At 36.4% G+C, this 17,256-nt stretch overlaps 1 protein-coding gene across 3 annotated transcripts in view; it reads right to left on the reverse strand.

The window, feature by feature from the left end:
- Nucleotides 1–14,768, reverse strand: part of LOC113093159 (janus kinase and microtubule-interacting protein 1-like) — a 42,896-nt gene extending 28,128 nt beyond the window's left edge. For 2 of the 3 annotated variants that reach the window (XM_026259019.1, XM_026259018.1), the window contains exon 1: nucleotides 14,517–14,765. The gene's annotated coding sequence lies outside the window, so the exon portion shown is untranslated. Of the gene's footprint in view, nucleotides 1–14,516 lie in introns of all 3 variants that reach the window. The other variant, XM_026259020.1, reaches the window with a different exon arrangement.
- Between the last annotated feature and the right edge of the window lie 2,488 nt (nucleotides 14,769–17,256).

Here is a 17,256-nt window from a genome sequence, read left to right on the forward strand (position 1 = left end):
CAAACTAACAGATTTATTGAATAGTATATCTTGTGTTAAATCGTGGCTTGCTAGTAACTGTCTCTAATTAAATTGAAAAAGACTGAAACCCTGATTATAGCCCCAGACAACAAAATTCCACCAACAATTGTCCAACACCTTGGTTCTCTGAGCTCCACTGTCCAGTCGAGCATCAGAAATCTAGGTGTCTGGTTTGACCAATCGTTGTCTTTGGACTGCCATTCGAGACTTCTGGTCAGGAATTGTTTTTATCACCTAAGAAATATGTCATCACCTAAGAAACAAAGTGCTTTACAAGGTACAACCACATTAATATTCAAATAAAATTAAACAAATAAAAAATCCAAAGTAGTCAGGCCCCACAATACATCACTGACTTGCTATGCGCATAGTTCCCAGGTCGTTCCCTTCGATCAGCAGGCCAAAGTCTTTTAATTGTCCCAAAGACTCGTTATAAAACCCGGGGAGATCTGTCCTTTGAGGCTATAGCCCCCAGACTGAGGAACGCCTTGCCTTTGTTCCTCCGTGTGGCTGATTCTGTTGAGTCCTTTAAAAGGCAACTCAAGACACTGTTATTTAAAAAAGCTTTTAGTTGATTGGGCTTAAGTTTACTTTGGACTTTTTATTTGTTTTATTTTATTTGAATATTAATGTGGTTGTACCTTCTAAAGCACTTTGTGATTGTATCTGTGAAAAGCACTCTATAAATAAACTTTACTTACTTACTACTGATTATATAGGAGTCTTTTCACAATTTGTAGTCTGAATGCAGCGACCTTGGACTTAATGTCCATAAGGCCTTGACCTCCTTCACTTAACTGCAGGTACAGTACTGATTCTCTTAGCCAGTGTTGTCCATTACAAAAAAAAACAAAATACCAACACTCTCTGATTTTCTTTAATAAATCCATCTGGTGGATTTAAAACAATTAATTAATGCCATAAAATAGAGGCCGCAAGATCATTAATGACCAGTACTCTCCCTCTATATGATAATTGTGGTACAATCCAATTCCATTTTGATAACCTCTTACAAATTTTATCATTAACACCTTCCCAATTTTTCCTTTGGTGTTCTTCTGAACCCAAAAAGATGCCTAAAAACTTAAATCCATCTTTTTCCCACCTTACATTTCCAGGGGTAACAGGTTTTACATTGATATGACAACATTCCTCTTTTTCAGTGCACCAAAAAGCTTTGGTTTTGCTCCAGTTCAGTTTAGCAGAAGACGCTCTCATATAAAGAGATACTGTAAATAACAACATCAATATCTCTTTGATCTTTCACGATCGCAGTTATGTCGTCTGCATATGCTATTAACTTAAACAACATTGCAGCTATCATCTACCTTTAGACCAGACATTTCCTTTCTCAACATACATAGGAGTGGTTCCGCTGCTAATGTGTATAACTGACCGGATAGTGGGCATCCTTGTCTTATGCCTTTAAGCAAACTTATTGGTTCACTTAACCCACCACCTATTTTTTGAATACAAGAGGCATTCATATATAAGAGTTTGATCCACGACATAAAACCATCTACAAACCCAAAAGCAGTCATTGTATCATACAGAAAACCATGATTCACTCTATCAAATGATTTTTTCTGGTCTAAGAACAGAAAACCAACATTCACTTCATGTAGTTTAGTGTAATCTAAAATGTCCCTGATCATAAAAATGTTATCATATATGGATCTTTATGTATGCAATATGATTGATCTTGATGTATTACGTCTCCTAATACAGTTTTCAGCCTATTTGCCAACACTTTAGCTATTAGCTTAAAGTCTATTGTTAGAATTGACACAGGCCTCCAGTTTTTAAGATCACTCAAGTCCCCCTTTTTCGGTAATAATGTTAATACTGCCTGTTGGCAACTTGTGGGAAGGCGTTTTTCTTAAAAAAAAAACTCTTGGATCACCTCATATAAATCTCTTCTGATGTAGTTCCACATAGCTTTAAAAAAGTCCACTGATAGTCCATCGATTCCAGGGCTGTTCCCGGCTTCATCTGTTTAACGGCATCAGTCAACTCCTCAAATAATACATAACTGTCCAAACTCTCCCTCTGTGTTTTAGTGAGAGAAGGCAACTGCTGCAGTATCTGTGAAACACATTCAGGATCCGTTTCTTCCTTTATATACAAGTTTGAGTAAAAGTCCACCGCAAACTTACTAATTTCTCTTGCCTCAGAAATCTTTTGTCCATCGGGTTTTGTCAGACAATAAATTTCATTTAGTTGTTTTGACACCTTTTCTAAATTAAAAAAAAAAAAAATAAATGCTGTAGGAGCATTGATCTCATGAACAGATATAAATCGTGATCTTAGGCTACCTTTTGCCTGCACTTGCAACAAATTTTCTAGATCTCATTTATTTTCCAGCGGAACATGCATTAGATTCCTGAATCATACCAGATGTAATGTATAAAATCTCTTGTACTATTTCAGAAATTTTCTGTTTTATTTTACTTGTTGAAAAACATGAATACTGCTGACAAAATATTTGTATTTGTGTCTTTCCTATTTCCCACCATTGTATCAAATTATCAAAATCATTTTTCTTAGAGACCCATTCCTTCCAAAACATTTCAAATTTCTCAATAAACTTTTCTTTCAACAATGCAGCATTAAATTTTTGTTTTGAAAGGACCTCGTAGCCTGTCGACTTCTGTGCTTTCACTACGGATTTTATAAACTTATTAACATCTGGGAAATATTTTGCAACATCAACCTTTTTCCCTTTAGTTAAATCCAGAAAAGCATTTAATTCTTCGACAGAATACACCTCCTCCACCACTTGACTACAATCAATCTCTGAGAAAACTGAACAATTGTCACAATCCTCCAAGTCTTCATCACTGTTTTCACTCTTCATAATCACATTATTCTGTAGCACGCTAACACTCGCAACCTCTTCAACATACACACTTTCCTTCTCCTTAACAACATCCACTACATCACCCAAAGCAATCAAGCCTACAGCATTATCACCAGCTCGCACAGATTAAATAAACTCACTCACCTCCGACTTTGAACTTTGATCTAATTTTTGATGGAGAACCAGTCTGAGGGATAACGCTGGGTTTCTCTGCTTAAACTATAGCCTCTGAATCGTTCTCGTTAACCGCGTTTATCTTTTGTTTGTTTTTTTCCTGGAATCATTCCTTTGTGACTATGGGCCTTTTTCTTTATCTTGACTTTCGCTTTTTTCGCTTATCCATTTAGTTCTTTTTTTTTCTTTTCTGACTGAATCTTATGCGGGTACGTGAACTTCTTATGTCATAAATTCCCGCATTTGTAACATCTGAAGCTATCCGTTATTGCAAAAATCATATAGGAACTGTCCCCATGTTGAATACGAAACGAGATATCCAATTCCTTAGATTGCATTTTTAACAACATGAAAACTTGTCTTTGAAAAAACAGCACATGTTTCTTACACCCGAACGGCAACATTTTAATGGATCCAGCAAACTTTCCAAAGCGACTTCTTTTATATTTTTCTCACTGGAAATGAATGGCGGAGCATTTGAAATGGTAACCCTGGTAGCAGGTGCGTGCAAAGGCATTACTTGCACCAGGGAATCTGTAAGAACAATTCCTTTTTCAACAAGGCTGTTTACGAATTTTTCATCTTTTAAAAACACCACTACCGCCTTGTTCATTCTGGATGCCGATGCTATTTTTTCGTGCCCCACAATCTCGCCCATTGCTAACAGTACATCTTCTACAGTAAAACCTTGATCCGAGAGCACTTTACACCCATTTTTGATTGATAAAGAGACGCAATGGCCTTAATTAAATCAATAAATTACCCCAGTTCTTTTTATTTTTCCCCCTTTTTCAAAACCATAAAATAAAAGAAGTGATAAACCAAAAAAAAAAAAAAAAAAAATCAAACCACAGAAAAAAAGAAGCTTAAACTTGAAAACTTGCCGCTCTCACCCCCCACACCACACTTCCACTCCCTGCATGCAACCCACACGCAGGGAGAGAGAGAGAGAGAGAGAGAGAGAGTGGTGTGGCTGATGGGCAACTGACAGCTTGAGGTCAATACTATTATTTTTTTAAAAGTACTACTTTTATGCAACAAGGATGCATTAAATTGTGACACTTAAGACTATTTCATTGTTACAAAAATATTACTATTTCAAATAAACAATGCAAAAATGCATCACAATTTTCAATATTGATAATAATAAGCAAATCAGCATATTAGATTGATTTCTGACTGATCAAGTTACACTGAAGACTTTGAAATGGTTGCTGAAAATTTATCTGAGGAATAAATTGGTTAAGAATATTTTAAATTATAATAATATTTAACAATATTATAAATATTATAAAAAAAGTTTTACTGTATTTTTGATCAAATAAATGCAGCATTGTTGAGCATAGGACAAGAAACTTTTATATAAACATATATATATATATATATATATGCAAGTTATCATCACACAACTTTTCAATGGTACTGTAGGTCTAAACAAGCTAGCTGATAGTTTAAACATATAAGGGCTCAAGTTTTAGGCTATTTTTTTTTAAAGGATTTATGTATTTATTTTCTTCTTCTGTCTCTATCAGAAGTTCACAGATGGGATAAATAGGGGGGAAATACATTTATAACTGTTATAACTTCAGCATACATTGTCTGATTTTGATGAAACTTCAGCAGTTTCTGACACATCAGAATCAGAATCAGAAAGAGCTTTATTGCCAAGTATGCTTACGCATACAAGGAATTTGTTTTAGTGACATAAGCTTCCAGTACACAGAGACAACAACACACAAAAAAAAGAAAAAAAAAGAGATTTACAAATTGACAAATAAATAAGTGTATAAACAATTGTGCTATAAATGATAATGGAATAGGATTGAATGAGAATGTTCTAGGATGGAGGGTTAACAAATAAATATAAGGATATTGCACGTTTATAAGCATAAGTAGGGAACATTTAACTGTTCATGAGGTAGATTGCCTGGGGGAAGAAACTGTTCTTGTGCCTTGCTGTTCTGGTGTTTGCAGCTCTGAGGCGCCGGCCAGATGGCAAAAGTTCAAAGATGGGGTGACTTGGATGTGAGGGATCCAGAGTGATTTTATGAGCCCTTTTCCTCACTCTGGATGTATACAGTTCTTGAAGGGTGGGCAGGGGAGCACCAATAATCCTTTCAGCAGTCCGAACAGTTCTCTGTAGTCTTCTGATGTCTGATTTTGTTGCTGAACCAAACCAGACAGTTATTGAAGTACAGAGGACAGACTCAGTGACGGCCGAGTAGAACTGTTTTAGAAGCTCCTGTGGCAGGTTAAACTTCCTCAGCTGGCGAAGGAAATACAACCTTTGCTGGGCCTTTTTAACAATGGAGTCAATGTGATTGTCCCACTTCAGGTCCTGAGAGATGGTGGTTCCCAGGAATCTGAATGACTCCACTGCAGTCACAGTGCTGTTCATGATGGTGAGTGGGGAAAGTGCAGGTGGGTTTCTCCTAAAGTCCACGATCATCTCCACTGTTTTGAGCGTGTTCAGCTCCAGGTTGTTAAGACTGCACCAGACAGCCAGCTGCTCAACCTCTTGTCTGTAAGCAGACTCATCACCGTCCTGGATGAGGCCGATCACTGTAGTGTCGTCTGCAAACTTTAGGAGCGTCATCATGGATGTGACTTATGGGTTAAAGTTTGACAACTGAAAACAATGACAACTGCCAGCAGGAGGCATCATTTTCAGAATGCTTTGAAATCACCCTCTTATTTTCAATCCATTTGCTTAAAAATATATTAGAATAATTTCAAAACATGGCAGGGATTCTTAATATCTTAAATACTGTGGCCATGGCTACCCTTCAAACTTTCATATTTTGCTCATATATTCTAATCAATTGTAATCATACAATTTGCACCAGACTTGGTCTATATGATGCAAAAAACACTAAATATGTGTTTTAAGTATGTAAGAATGTATGTTTAATGTTAGGGCACAAAATTATGTTAAAACACAAGTAAGCCTTTGGAAACTCCATGACAAAACAAACATTTAGCCCATGAATGAGCTAAAGGTCTTCACGGGTCCAAAAATTCTTGCCCGAACCCGACAGAGACCCGTAATGTACTACACCGAACCGACCCGGACCCGTCTATTATTTCAAAAGCTGGACCCGGACCAATGTAGATCCGAGAAATGTCTACCCGGACCCGACCCGGACCCGTATATTACTTGAAATCTGGACCCGAACCCGCCGGGAAGACACAGACCCGACTGGACCCGACGTTGACATATTCCACCTTAAATTGCTATTACAAGTCAATAAACCTGTTGCGAAGAATACAGCTTTTTGTCTTACCTAATTTAAAGAGCCGTGATCTCTCTTCCTTGTACCTGACTGCCTGTGATGCATTACAATCCTCCGTCAAGAAAGTTATTCATGTTATTCCTCTCGTTATTCCAAGTCCAAGCTGAATCCACTCATTATTTCACCTTCAAAAGTCCACTTGATGTCACGGTGACGGATGACAAATGCTACTGTGCACATGTACATTCTGACTCGAGTTAATTCGCATAATAACTTAGACTGTTTGCCCTTCTGAACTATACTAACGATCGCTCATGCAATGCCATGGCCGCTGACGTTATTTATTTACTATCATCATCTGATCTCTGTCTGTGCTCTCTGCTCTGCATCGAGTCTGAATCTGAACCACTAAAACTTTAAGATTAAACGGTTCATTTATAATATTATAAAAATGGGAGAAAATGTAAAACGCGGTTTGGCGGTCGAAGTGTCCCTCACTGCTTGCCATAGAAACATGACTGCACATGCGTGCTAGCTTTATCAACCTAAAATGCCTTAACGCAATTTGAGCGTAATAGAAAGCATTCATGTGACAGTTCACCTCAGATTGTGTTGCTGATTTGAAATATATTAAACATGAGTGTGTCAAGTCTGCAAGCATTACCGTGTGCACTTGTATATTAACTCGAGTCTGCGAGCGAGAGAGAGAGAGAGAGAGAGATCACTTTTTTTTTGGCTCACTCTTTTCTTTTCCTAATTTTACAAGTTGCAAGTTACAAAAAACTCAAGCAGTCTTTGATAACGGCCGGATGTTCTCCGAGTCCGATGACTCCGATCGGCGATCGCACGGGTATTACACACAATGTTAAACAGACCCGGGACCCGAGGTAATAGATTCGGACCCGACCCGGACCCGGCTGATGATTTAAAATATAGACCCGAACCCGTACGGGTCCCGGGTCGGGTCCGGGGTCGACGGGTCTCGGGTGCACTGTGAAGACCTCTACTCTGGAGTTCTGGAAGAATGTTTTATGCGATGATGTGACCCAACTGAAACTTGTTGACCCATAGATCAGCATTATGCCTGCAAGAATCACAAAGCTTATGAGCAGAAGAACACCATTTCCATAGTCAAGCATGGAGTCGGGCTGTTCTTGTTATGAGGATGTTTTGCTGTTGCAGGAAGTGGGAATCTTGCCTGTATAAAGACAAGCATGGGTTCTTTGAAGTATCAGGCCATTTTGGCAATGACTGCAATCTCTTTGGTGCAGAGACTGAAGCTTGATGATCAATGGACTTTCCTGCAGGACAGCCATCCCAATGTATACATCCAAATCCAGTTATTCTTGGTTCAGGTTACAGTTCTAGAATGCTCTTGAGTGGCCTTTTCAGACTTCAGAAATAAATCTTATTTAAAATATTTTGTGGAATTTAAATAAATCAGTGATAATGAAAAAAAAAAAAAAACTAAGATTATCAGTGATCTGGAGTTTTTTTCAAGTGAGGAATGGGCTAAGATTGCAGAAGAATGAAAAAGGCTTCCAAGCACTGTTTAAGGCAGTGTTTATTGGAGGTTGTAAAGAATAAAAGATTCTGCACAAAATGTGGGGGTTAAATAATTATGCACAGGGATGTTTAGAACCAATTAAAGTTTTTCATCAACTTTACATTCCCAAATGTTCTCAAATAATTTGAATGAGTGTTCTATAACAGTTCTCACTGTTTTCATAGAATTTTGGTGTTGGTAGAAAAACATGTTGCAGATCAAGGGAGTTTAATTTGATTGCATTTTTAATTTTTTTGTTTGTTTTTTGTACTATTAACACAATATTGAATTGTAACTTTATGACCACTATAAATTCATGAACACATTCATAAAAATTCATATTTTAAAAAGCAATATTCAAATGAACACTGTTTACTATTTTTTTTTTTTTTTACATTTGCAAGACATAAAAACACATTAATAAATGCAAGACACTGCATGATACTGACAATGAAAATGCATTTGCCCAAATCTCCCAGACTTATTGTTAGTCTTATTGTTGAGCCTTAAGTACAAGCACTGCATCAAATAAATAAATAAATGCCAGACACAGAGCATCAAGTAAGGATAGTTTTTTTTTTTTAAATTAATTTATGAGCCATTGCATTATAAAATAATGAGCCATACAACTTAATTAACCTTAAATTAAGTAGTTTACCTTGACCTGTTTGTCACATAAAAATAAATAAATAAATAAATAAATCTACTTCAAGAGTACAAACACACAAAAGTGATTACAAAATCTCTCTTCTATGGAGAATGAACAACAGCAGTTTTGGAGAAAATAGCATAACACAGCACTACTGGTGACTTGTTATATGGTCTACAACACACTGAAACACATCTGGATTGTAGTTCAGCTTCTTGGAGAAAATGAGTACTTAATAAACTAGTTTGAACCAATAATGACATTTCACAATTACATCATCTGTTCCAAAATGTTATTTTTCATTAAGCGAAATGACAGCAAACCAGGGGTTTATAAAATAGTGAACAATTGCATGAGTTAAACATTTGCTAAATATATCCTCCAGACACACAAACACACACACACACACACACATACACACACACACGCACATACACACACACACACACACATTTGGCTCCCAGATGTCCAGCCAGTCATGAGTTCACAGTCTGCAGACATTGCAAGTTTATGAGAAACATCAAAGTCAAGTTCCCTATAAAAACTGCAAAGGGAAAAAAATATATATAAAAAATAAAACATAAAGCCAATTTATCACATTTTACATTATTAAGTAGCTAAGAGTCAAATGCAGGAAGATTCCAGAGTCTTTATCTTAAGAAGAATATATATATATATATATATATATATATATATATATATATATATATATATATATATATATATATATATATATATATATTTCAGATAGTGCAGGGTAATTATTGTTAACTAAAACTGAAGCTGTTAAAAACATTTTGTTAATTGAAAAACGCTGAAATAAAATAATTATTAGATAAAAATTTACTAAATTTAAAATTAAATAAAAAATTAAAATTAAACTATAAAAATAGAACTGTTGTCTTGGTAACTAACTGAAATAATTTGACTGTAACTAAAAAAATAAATACATACATAAATTGAAATAAAAACTCAATAAACATAAATATTATTATTTAAAAAATATAATATAAATTTGTTGAAATCACACAACAAAATTATAATAAAATATACATTTAAAAGCTAATGAAAAAATATTCATAAAACTGTAATGATATGTCAGTAATACTAAATTAAAACTGGCAGATACAAGATGGCCCCTGGGTATTTTGAGCTGAAACTTCACAGACACATTCTTGGGACACCTGAGACTTATATTACATATTGTAGAAAGAGGCATAATAGGTTGCATTGCATTACATAAAATGTCAAACCAAGTGGTATCTGCATAATAACAACCAAAAATGGTACATTTTACAGTGTGACTTAAGTGACTTACATACATTTTGGAGCCACATAAAGTACATTGTTTCCATACAGGCCAATAGTGCATATGCAAAACAAATTTACTCTTGAGAAGTTTACAAATGTCCCTAGGAAAACAAACCAAACTCACTGAAGTAAACCACTACCAGAGGACCTGGGAATGAAAATGATTAAGTTTATTAAGTCTACCTTGGTTTACATTTGTGCTGACCTTTGAAACTTGTAATGCCCTGATATCTGAAGAACTTACATAAAGTTTTAATCTAAACAGATGGGGAATGAAACAGCAGTGTTTTATCTCAGCATATTCAAATTAATGAAGCTGCTTGCCGGTCATGGGTGAACGCATGTGACCATACAAGTCTGTGCTATGGAGATATGCTTTAAAACTTTCTCAGTTTAGAGTAAGAGTAAACAGATTAAAAACTTTCAGTCTATGTGGTAAAAGAGCTCTATACAGATGCAGAACATGTTTCAATCACAAAGGGAAGTTCTGTTATGGTGTAACAGTTGTGTTGCCAATCTAAATACTGCAGTGTGTTTGGCAAGGAGGGTTGTGACAGTAATGTGCAACGTATGGGATCTTATTGAAGCCACCCAACGAAATGTAATCAAATAAGGATCCGTAAAAAACAATAAGAAGCACAACAGTAAGACTTATGATACACGGGGCAACTTTTTTGAGCAATTTTGCTGGCCACATTTTTTTGAGAAATGTTGCTTGGCCACATTTAAGGGTAACCACCTTAACATAATTTTTATATATTTTCATTTTATTTTTATTTATTACAGTACTGTAGACTCTTAGATTTTTTTTTTACTGGGGCGTTACCCTTCCAAAAAGTACATCTTTGTACATTATTAACCCCTAAAAGTGAATATTAGTACCTAAATGGTACATATTAGTACCTTTTGAGAGGATAACACCTCAGCGACTAATATTGTATGTTTTTTTTCTGAGAGTAAGTCCCTTAGCAAACAGAACCAAAAATAAATAAATAAATAAATTATTATTATTGTATTTTTATTTTTTATTTTACAATTACTGAATAAGTACTTATTTAATTGAAAACATATAAAAGGCAACATACAGAAATATTAAAACAGTATTCTGGCTATCAAAAAAAAGAAAAAAAAGGAAAGAAAAAAGGAGTCAATGGCATAATAAAAATAACACATTTAATAACTTGCACCAATGTGAGGTTTATAAAAATTGCTTCTTTTTTTTTCCTGGGCCACAGTTCAAGCTTTCTGTTAAAACCTTCCATTAAGCCTCTATCTGTGTAAAGTTAGAGTAAGATTAAACCATTTCAGTCTATGTGGTAGAAGATATCTAGTCATATGCATTACAGGTTTGAATGGCTAAAACCTCTGTACTTGAAAATCTTCCTTAAAAATTTAGTTAACCCTTTCCCATGGCAGGATTATAGTCCTATGATGAACCTTTATACCTGTATTGGGAGGCCCCCCAAAAAAATGTTTATTGCATGAATTTCAGGTGAGAAGAAAAAAAAATGAGGTACTTTTATACTTTTACTTGCATCCACCCCTAGGTGTCAATGCAACCTACAAATGAGAGACTGTTTACTTTGCTTTCTTGGGTTGTCACTTTTGTGAAAACAATCCTGTTTAATTTGAGAGCCATGTGTTCATTGAGTCAATTGTAAAATAGATTTTGCATGTCTAAATACGTTTTATACGGCAAATAACACCAAATAAAGGTAAATCCACGGAAAACAGGCAGGAGGAATGTAAAGATTCAATATATTGGTAAAGACCAATATTTCTGATGGTTTATTGGCGTGAAGTTTCGTGCACAATGACAAACAGGAGTGCAACATTCTCGAAAAACTATAAGCAGAGTGGACTGCCATAACAATGCAAAACATTTACTGCAGGCTTCAACATGGCTGTGTTTACGATTAGAAATGTCAACAACTAAAAATTGCATAGGCGATTCTAGCCCGAATCTGTGTCTGTATGCATGAGACTGTCTGAATACAGGCAGAATTCACATTTCTGTTGTAAAAATAGAAACATTGATTGATTGATTGATAACCCTTTATCAAAGAAACATTGCGCAGAAGTATTTGCTGTTATGCGTCCCCGAACCCGTATGACTTATAAATATAATTAATATTATTTTATTGCTTTTGTATTAGTTGTTTGAAGAGTAAAAAAAAAAAAATTGGTCGGTCTTAACGCAAATTTACAACCTGCAAGTCGGTCGGACCAAAAGAAAAAATAAAATAAAATTTGAGGCGGTCCTAAATTGACAGGGTATGTAACGATCGGGAACACAGGAGACAAGAGATCCAAGTGCAATGTGAGTTTTAATTGGGTAATCCAAAATCAGAAACAAAACAAGCAGGGGTCATAACCAAACATCAGTCCAAAACAAACAAAAAGGGAAACAAGAAACTAGAACACAATTAGCGCGATGAAACTGGGTGACGGAAAGTAAGGACTCCATGAAACAAACAGAAACAGACTGGTTTAAATAGGCAGGGTAATGACTATGAAGTGAAGACACCTGAGTGCAATTAACAGGAGTGCCATTACTGTGATGAAGGGACAAGGCCTTGTGGGAATTGTTGTGTCTGCGGTGATGTGCCTATGGGGAAGTGAGACCACTAGTGGAGACCCAGGGAAACACAGAACAGACACCGTGACATTACCACTTCCTCTACGGAGCAGCTACCAGATGCTCCACCCGATACAAGAACAAACCAAGGAACACAGAGACCAGGAGGGAGGTGGACCGGCGGAGACCAGGGGGAGGGACAGAGGGCCAGGCAACAGAGGGAAACAGAAACAGGAAGTGCAAAAAACTAAACCAAGGAGACCAGGAAGGAGGTGGACCGGCGGAGGACCAGGGGGAGGGATGGAGGGCCAGGTCCATAGAGGGGAACAAAGAGAAAACAAAAACAACAACACAAAAGGCCAGGAGAGAACAGAAAGTTCAGGGGCCCCGGGACGAACCGACAGGGCAGGAATCCAGGGTGGAGCAAGGTGGAACTGGAGCCATGTGGTCGAGAGAGAAACCCACCAGGGCGGCGCAGAAGACCACCACAGCCGTGTGGTCGAGACAGAAGCCCACCAGAACAGATACCGTGACAGTCGGTCGGGTTACAGCAAACAAGAATATTTTTAAGGATGGCCTTATAGCTCTTGTTCTTGGAGAGAAAAACTATGATATGCAACCCTAAAAAAAGTTACAACAATTAAAAAAATTGCTGAAAATGTGCACACCCTTAGGCCAAGGTGTATGAGTTGTTCTGTTTAGGTTACCCATACTCAGAATTGGTGCTCTGCATTTAACCCATCCAAGTGCACACACACACAGCAGTGAGAAGTGGACACACCGTGAACACACACCCGGAGCAGTGGGCAACTATAGATCCAGCGCCCGGGTAATTTGGGGTTCAGTGCCTTGCTCAAGGGCACTTCAGCCATGGATATTGAGGGTGGAAAAGAGCGCTATTCATTAACTCCCTCCCACCTACAACTCCTGCCAGCACCAAGACTCGAACCGGCAACCTTCTGGTAACTAGTCCAGCTCTCTAACCATTAGGCCACAGCTTCCCCAAATGACATGACTCCAGAGCGTCAATTAATGTATTGTGAAGTGAAAAGTGATGATTTTAACTGTAGCCAAAACACGTGGGCATATTATTATTTCCTAGTGGAAATGTCCCTTGTTGTCCTCTCACAAAATCCACTGACATCTTGGTTTAGAACTGTTTCGGTGCTTGATCTTTGCATATTTCTCCCCTGATTTGGACTATTAATTTAAAGAAGCCCAACAAGCTTACAATATGTCCAAAACTGGCTACAGACCAGTATTTGATGCACAAATATAATCAAACCAAAACTAAATAATTATGAATCACAAAATTATTTGAAAACATCAAACATACCAAAACATAAATAAAGAAATGAATGAATGATATGATATGATATGATGAAATTATTCCAGTTTAAAGAAGGTTTTAAACTGGGCATCTGAAACCAAAATACAAAACCACTGACCGAGAAAACACACACATAGACCTAGTGACAACTAGCCCCATTCTGCAGTATTCTGAAGCTGAGTATAACTAGAAAAACATATATATTCATAGCCTGCAAGAAATTCTCATAAGTTTTCAAGGCCTGGAAATCACGATTCCACGATTTCACGTTATTTTCAGTTTTTCCATCATCGTGGGAACTGTGTAAGCAGTGCATCCAGAGACACAGAGGCAGAATTCATCAGCACCGGGCGGCCAGAACCACACCCACACAGCACCAGTCATCACAGACCCACTGCAGCTAAACATATCTAATCATTAAACCACAGCACAACACATCAAACAAACCGCCGGATGACTGACAGCGCTCCGTCAGCGTGACTGACAGCCGAAAGATAAAATAGGATCGACACCATATCATGCGTGTTTAATCTCGAACTTCACCGTTTACATAGCTTCACGAGGACAGATGTCACTGTGACATTATGATGTTGAAAGGGATGAGCGCCGGTATAGGATCATCAACTCTCTCCAGTGAAAGTGATGAGACAACCAAATTAATTCGTTACGCTCATACAATCATTCGCATTAAATTATTGATTTATGTTATAACAATGAAATACCACATATCATTCTGTATGCTGGCAAATCAAATGGAATCTCAGTCCCCTGGGTTATAAATTAACATTTGTTTGTACGATCCCCAGTAACTTACCGTGAGCGTGCGTCTCAGGTGTCCGCGGTCCAGCAGGCCGAAAATATGCCCTTAATTCCGCTCTGTCCGGAGAAACACGCTTGGCGACGGCAACTGGCAGCGGTTGCGGAAGTGTAGATGAGGGTGGTGAGTGTCGATGCTGTTATAGTGGTCACAGCGTTACATTAGTCTCCACTACACACGCAAGAGAAATCCGACGTCGAATTTTTACATCCTACTACTGTGAGGGTCTCGTCTTTAATATTAATGAGAAACACTTCCGCTATTGGAACGGAACGATGCAGCGTCAACAGTATATTTTATATAAATAAGAATTGGAATGTATTAACAAAAGTTAGCTTTACATAAGTAATATTCATAAACTAAGCCTTAGTTATAGTACGATGTGTATGTGTAATTTCACCGATCACCTCCACGCCCACAGTGAAGAACGTCCAAAACTCCTCAGCAAAGCCTCACTATAAACATAATAGTGCTGTATTTAATTATTTTATGTTAATTGTTTTATCTTAAATTGTAAGCTCTATAAATGTTGTGTATTGTGATGTGGATATGTTGTTTTTCAGTAATATTCATAATAATAATAATAATAATAATAATAATAATAATAATAATAATAATAATGAAAAACAAAAATACATAAAATCAAGTAAAAAATGTGAAATAAAATTGAAGTCTAGTATAAACATTTCTAATTTATTTATTTATAGTATTAATAGTGTGTGTGTGTGTGTGTTATAGTTATTCAATAAATGTTCTTAAACAAACAAACAAATAAATAAACACATTTATTATAAGAGACAACTTACAATAATACACAGTTCTTTTCGATACTGGTTTTTCAAATAAGTTCCCAACTGATTAATTCAGGGAAGAATTCATACAAGTAGGGAGAGAGGAAAATGTGGTTTCAGCATGAATTAATGAAATAGTTATAGTGCAGGCAAAGCACCACCAACCACTGCCATGTAAGGGGGAGCGAGGAGTGTGGGGGTTGACAGTGGGTCTGTGCTGAGTGAAGTGGAAAATCAACCTCGAAAACATCACTAAAGTACCATCATTCTGACCTAGATTTCCTTGTCTGCTTGCCTCTCAGTCCCTCCTTGTTAACGTATGTTGGAGTGCAGTAAAACACAGTAAAAAAATTACAGCATGCATGATTAACACAATATACAGGCACTGCCTCTCTGGATTTTTGTATTTTCACTTCCTTCATTTTATTGGAGGATAAAATAATGAAAGCTTGACAAGAAAAAAAATTTATCTTCAAAAACATATTTTCTATTCTGGCAAAAACTGAAATCTTGCAAATGGGTGAAAGACAGGTGAAACACAATATGTTCAATTAAATGATCATATTATTTCTGAGTATTTGTCTAGTTTATAGTCTCAGATATACTCTTTTTTTAAGTTCAAAATTATGTTATTGTTACTGCATAAATATTGAATTATATTAGTGGTTTAGGTAAGTATATTTCTGATGCTAAAATGTTTTAGCACTCATACTATGTATTTTAAAAACACAGTTTGGTTAATACACATAGAAATAAACTCTTCATCACCATTACTTATATACAGTGCATTTTATTAACAGTAAATTTAAACTTCTTTAACTTTTTGATACTTCGATATTTTAAATGATTTCACATCTTGTAAAAAAATGGGGGTGTCACTAAAAGGGTCTAAAAGTCATTAAAGAGCATGACTTATTTATTTATATCCATGCAGATTTTTAAAATCATATTAATTGAGAGACTACATGCATCTGCTTTAAAAAAAGTAATAATTTAAGTAAATAAAAATGGTCAAATTTGTGAAAAAATGTCACATGAAATTTTTCATCATATATGATTAAAGTTGTGGTGGGAAAAAAACAAACAAACATAGGCCTACATGTGAAACCATATACGTGGACGCTCTCATTCTCACTTGTGTGAAATGCATAACAAGCTCATTATCTTAAACCTGCTGATTCTCGCACAATCTGACTTTGCTGCAGCCTGGAATTGAACTACTGGTTTTCGTCTGGTCAGAGGAGAACTGACCCCCCAACTGAGCCTGGTTTCTCCCAAGGTTTTTTTCTCCATTCTGTCACCGATGGAGTTTCGGTTCCTTGCCGCTGTCGCCTCTGGCTTGCTTAGTTTGGGTCACTTCATCTACAGCGCTATCATTGACTTGATTGCAAATAAAAACAGACACTATTTCAACTGAACAGAAATGACATAACTGAATTCAATGATGAACTGCCTTTAACTATCATTTTGCATTATTGAGACACTGTTTTCCAAATGAATGTTGTTCAGTGCTTTGGCGCAATGTATTTTGTTTAAAGCACTATATAAATAAAGGTGATTGATAAGCTGTATTACTAAACAAAGCTTGTAAAGTGTGCATGTTTTTATCAGGACACAAATTTGTATAATGACATGGGTATGACACAGGTATTACAAGGAAAGGGTGACTTATGAGGACATTACCCATGTCCCCATTTTTCAAAAGGTTTATAAATCATACAGAATGAGTTTATTTTTTTGAGAAAGTAAAAAGGTGCATAGTTTCCTGTAAGGGCTAAAGTTAGGTGTAGGGTTGGTGTAGGGCAATAGAAAATATGGTTTGCACAATATAAAAACCATCACGCCTATGGGATGTCCCCACTTTTCACAAAAACAAATGTGTGTGTGTGTGTGTGTGAACCTTCTGTTCAGTTAAACCCTGGTAAAAAAAAATCCAACTCGAATGA

Source organism: Carassius auratus, unplaced genomic scaffold (genome assembly GCF_003368295.1).
Source record: "Carassius auratus strain Wakin unplaced genomic scaffold, ASM336829v1 scaf_tig00214902, whole genome shotgun sequence".
In the NCBI taxonomy this organism is placed as follows: Eukaryota; Metazoa; Chordata; class Actinopteri; order Cypriniformes; family Cyprinidae; genus Carassius; species Carassius auratus.